The following is a 5451-nucleotide window of genomic DNA, read 5'->3' as shown; positions in this document are numbered from 1 at the left end:
TTGTTTTGACTTCGTGTCGTACACTGTGAAATTAAAAGATTTCAATCATTGCTCGTAAAATAATGTATTGTTGATGGAATCAGTTTTGCCAACAAAACTAGCAGGAGATCGAAGCTGTAATTTACAAAAGTACCATCTGAGTTTTGTGCTCTCTCCTTGCCTTGTTTCTCCTCCCCCTCGTCGCTGTCTTTTGGTAATAGGAGTTATAATTAGGTGTAAGTTCATAATTTTTGACCCCATAGGTATTGTAGGTCAGGGGTAGACGACACTGATCTCTTTTCTTCATGTAAATATGGGACTTCGCTGCTTCAGGACCATTTCTGTACGCTCAGATCAGTGCAGGGCGTACACGAGTGTCATATTAACTGATGGACTTAGGAATTTTATTTTGATCCCAGAGCGTCAATAGTAGGATTCAACAAACTCTAGACGTTCAGTGTTATTCCTCGCAGTATCAAAAATACAGGCGAAGAGATTTTCTGTACGTGACGCCCCTTTTGTCTTCTTCACTTGTTTTATGGGAGGTCCTTTTCTTCGTCTCCATGTCCACAACACCTTTACGGATTCCAATTGTACTTAAAAACATGTTCATACAAACTAAGACGCGTTCTGTTCTTGGTGGCAAGTAGAAGACAACAGTTAAGTTTCTTTTTAATTCTCTTGATTGCCAGTCTTTTTGAAGTTCTTGTCTTTGTTACTGTGAATGAAGTCTCTCTTTCTCTAATACGTCTCAAATTTATATAATCTTTCTACTATGTTCAGCGTTTCGACATGAGTAAAGTTTTTATAGCACTTCCTTATTCAGTTCTGGGAACACGCACTTTTCTGGATAAGATTCTCCGCTCTACCGTGTAATGCTGCAAACCTTTTTTATCCACTGTTCTTGATGTTATAACTTTTTTCTAGCGTTGCTTGTTCTTTGAACGTGTTTCTTCCATGCCTTCTAGTTTTGTTCTTTAAAAGGCTACGTATCAGTAATGCCATCTTGGCAACGGCCTTGCCACAGTGGATACACCGGTTCCTGTGAGATCACCGAAGTTAAGCGCTGTCGGGCGTGGTCGGCACTTGGATGGATGACCATCCAGGCCACCATGCGCCGTTGCCACAAAAAAAAAATAAAAAATAAAAAAGCCTGTCCGGTTGGCCGTGCGGTCTAACGCACGGCTTTCCGGGCGGGAAGGAGCGCCTGGTCCCCGGCACGAATCCGCCCGGCGGATGTGTGTCGAGGTCCGGTGAAACGGCCAGTCTGTGGATGGTTTTTAGGTGGTTTTCCATCTGCCTCGGCGAATGCGGGCTGGTTCCCCTTATTCCATCTCAGTTACACTATGTCGGCGATTGCTGCGCAAACAATTTCTCCAAGTACGAGTACACCACCATTACTCTATCACGCAAACATAGGGGTTACACACGTCTGGTGTCAGACGTTCCGTGGGGAGTCCACCGGGGGCCGAACCGCACAATAACCCTGCGTTCGGTGTGGGGCGGCGGAGGGGTGAAGTGGACTGCGGTAGTCGTCGTTGTGGACCACTGCGGCTGCGGCGGGGACGGAGCCTCTCCGTCGTTTCTAGGCCCCGGTTAACATACAATACATACAATACAATGCCATCATCAGCTGCTCTTTCCAATTGCTTTTGTTTTACGTCGTTAGTATCCGCTGGCTTTAATTGCTTCAAATTAATTATATGAGTGCGTGGTGTCCGTTCTTTCGGACATGTCCGAAAGAACACACAGAATTCACAGCTGTGATGAATATTAAGTAAATTGAGGGTGGAGGCGAGAGAAGGGAAATGAGAGGAAAGAAACTATTGATGTCAGCTGCATCGGGAGTTTATGCAGAATCAGCGGCTTCGAGTAAAAGTGTGTTCCGGACCGGGATTCGAACGCCGTATCTCCTGATTACTAGGAAACAGCGTTAACCACTGAGCAATCCAGACACAGTGTTTATAGCGCAAGGGCTATTTACGTAGAATTCTTCAAATTAACACTCGCTCTTCTTTGTGGCTCTTCATCTGATTCATCATTAGATGAGGGTTGATATTTCGAAATAGGAGAAGGGATATCAGATGACGAATATGAATTAAGTATGTCGTCACTGGCAAGCAAAGTAGAAGGCAAAGTGGCTGATTGTGGTCGTTTTTTCCCTCGGGACTTGCAAAGAATTAATGGCACCTACAGAAGAACAGAAACTTGTTTTGGTACATTGTCTGTTTCGCACTTAAAAGATCCCTTACTATTCAGCTTAACACACTTTATAAGAAATTAAAAAGATCATTTGTAATGTTTCCTCTTAGTATCGGTAGAAAATGAATAAAACAGTAAAGAGAAATAAAGCGTCGCATTGCGATTTCAGAACCACGGTACTTCAGAAGAGTACTGTAATATATATCAGCATGGGACTCTAAATTCCGTATAACAACTTCTACCATTTTTTCCTTCTGGAACTTATGGCTAAAAAATTGATGCTATAAGAGGGCTCTGAAATCAGAAACACACACCTAATTTTTTCAGTCATTACAGCATGAACTGGGGAAACACGTAAAGCATGGGAGGAAACAGTGCTTGCCAATCATTGTTGACAATGTTGTTGTGGTCTTCAGTCCTGAGACTGGTTTGATGCAGCTCTCCATGCTACTCTATCCTGTGCAAGCTTCTTCATCTCCCAGTATCTACTGCAACCTACATCCTTCTGAATCTGCTTAGTGTATTCATCTCTTGGTCTCCCTCTACGATTCTTACCCTCCACACTGCCCTCCAATGCTAAATTTGTGATCCCTTGATGCCTCAAAACATGTCCTACCAACCGATCCCTTCTTCTAGTCAAGTTGTGCCACAAACTTCTCTTCTCCCCAATCCTATTCAATACCTCCTCATTAGTTACGTGATCTACCCACCTTATCTTCAGCATTCTTCTGTAGCACCACATTTCGAAAGCTTCTATTCTCTTCTTGTCCAAACTAGTTATCGTCCATGTTTCACTTCCATACATGGCTACACTCCATACAAATACTTTCAGAAACGACTTCCTGACACTTAAATCAATACTCGATGTTAACAAATTCCTCTTCTTGAGAAACGCTTTCCTTGCCATTGCCAGTCTACATTTTATATCCTCTCTACTTCGACCATCATCGGTTATTTTACTCCCTAAATAGCAAAACTCCTTTACAACTTTAAGTGTCTCATTTCCTAATCTAATTCCCTCAGCATCACCCGACTTAATTCGGCTACATTCCATTATCCTCGTTTTGCTTTTGTTGATGTTCATCTTATATCCTCCTTTCAAGACACTGTCCATTCCATTCAACTGCTCTTCCAAGTCCTTTGCTGTCTCTGACAGAATTACAATGTCATCAGCGAACCTCAAAGTTTTTACTTCTTCTCCATGAATTTTAATACCTACTCCGAATTTTTCTTTTGTTTCCTTTACTGCTTGCTCAATATACAGATTGAATAACATCGGGGAGAGGCTACAACCCTGTCTTACTCCTTTCCCAACCACTGCTTCCCTTTCATGCCCCTCGACTCTTATAACTGCCATCTGGTTTCTGTACAAACTGTAAATAGCCTTTCGCTCCCTGTATTTTACCCCTGCCACCTTCAGAATTTGAAAGAGAGTATTCCAGTTAACATTGTCAAAAGCTTTCTCTAAGTCTACAAATGCTAGAAACGTAGGTTTGCCTTTTCTTAATCTTTCTTCTAAGATAAGTCGTAAGGTCAGTATTGCCTCACGTGTTCCAACATTTCTACGGAATCCAAACTGATCTTCCCCGAGGTCGGCTTCTACCAGTTTTTCCATTCGTCTGTAAAGAATTCGCGTTAGTATTTTGCAGCTGTGACTTATTAAACTGATAGTTCGGTAATTTTCACATCTGTCAACACCTGCTTTCTTTGGGATTGGAATTATTATATTCTTCTTGAAGTCTGAGGGTATTTCGCCTGTCTCATACATCGTGCTCACCAGATGGTAGAGTTTTGTCATGACTGGCTCTCCCGAGGCCATCAGTAGTTCTAATGGAATGTTGTCTACTCCCGGGGCCTTGTTTCGACTCAGGTCTTTCAGTGCTCTGTCAAACTCTTCACGCAATATCTTATCTCCCATTTCGTCTTCATCTACATCCTCTTCCATTTCCATAATATTGTCCTCAAGTACATCGCCCTTGTATAAACCCTCTATATACTCCTTCCACCTTTCTGCCTTCCCTTCTTTGCTTAGAACTGGGTTTCCATCTGAGCTCTTGATATTCATACAAGTGGTTCTCTTCTCTCCAAATGTCTCTTTAATTTTCCTGTAGGCAGTATCTATCTTACCCCTAGTGAGACAAGCCTCTACATCCTTACATTTGTCCTCTAGCCATCCCTGCTTAGCCATTTTGCACTTCCTGTCAATCTCATTTTTGAGACGTCTGTATTCCTTTTTGTCTGCTTCATTTACTGCACTTTTGTATTTTCTCCTTTCATCAATTAAATTCAATATTTCTTCTGTTACCCAAGGATTTCTATTAGCCCTCGTCTCTTTGACAATATAGACGATATATTTACCCACAACCAACAACGTTATTATTGCACTTGGCCTACTGTGACCTTTACTGGAAACACGCGGTTATGTTACAGTAAATGAAAACCATATCCATTTCCTTTGACCCTTGTAAACACAGTGGGATTCTGAATAGCTTCACGAGGCTGTTGTCTGGTCGTTAGAATAATAGAGCACATTCTGTTGGGCTTGAAGCGCACAGGTAAACACACAAGCCGACAGAAATGCCTTCACTTCCAGGCGCAATAATGTGGTATTGTGGTTGAATGGTACGTAAATATCCAAATATTGTACGCTAGTTACGTATTACAACTAGGTAACTCAAAAAATCTACTTCTAGCATAATGGATATCTCACCTTTGGAACGGCGCAACTGGGCAACTCAAACACTTTACATCACAGAAATACTCTCGTGTTAAATACACACCTATTTTTTGAAATGCATATTGTGCCCCAACAGTAAATCCTGAGAGACATCCAGTTGTAGCATTGAATAGAGCACATCTACGCAACATTATCTGTAGTGTTTCTATTTATTAAAAGCTCAAGTTAAAACAGGTATAATTCACATTCAAAAACAGACTTTATGTTACCTATGCGGAGTTTCAATCACGTTTCTAGAAAAAGTCAAACTTCCAAATGGATTTTCTACCGATAGGTACTGGCTTGTTTCTCAGCCTATAGAAGTGTTAGATAAACGGCCATGGTATCAGTGTGTCATGTGTCTGTACAACTACAATAGCGTTCGCAATAAAAGGTGATATAAATATGCCACGGTAAGGTCACGCTGCAAATTTGTTTGGAAGGACGTTAGTTACTGTAAATATATGTGAATAGTTTAGTTGCAGATCAATTTACAGTAAGAGGGTGGTTGTTAAATTGAATTCCAAAGTAATAATAGATGACAGAAAAAATAA

At 41.4% G+C, this 5451-nt stretch overlaps 1 pseudogene; it reads left to right on the top strand.

Moving 5' to 3' along the window:
• Nucleotides 1–987: 987 nt before the first annotated feature.
• Nucleotides 988–1105, top strand: LOC126163510 (5S ribosomal RNA; annotated as a pseudogene).
• The last annotated feature ends 4346 nt before the right edge of the window (nucleotides 1106–5451 follow it).

The sequence above is a fragment of the Schistocerca cancellata genome, chromosome 2 (genome assembly GCF_023864275.1).
Source record: "Schistocerca cancellata isolate TAMUIC-IGC-003103 chromosome 2, iqSchCanc2.1, whole genome shotgun sequence".
Taxonomy (NCBI): Eukaryota; Metazoa; Arthropoda; class Insecta; order Orthoptera; family Acrididae; genus Schistocerca; species Schistocerca cancellata.
Note: the sequence above shows the minus strand (reverse complement) of the source record. Positions and strands in the feature narration are given on the sequence as shown.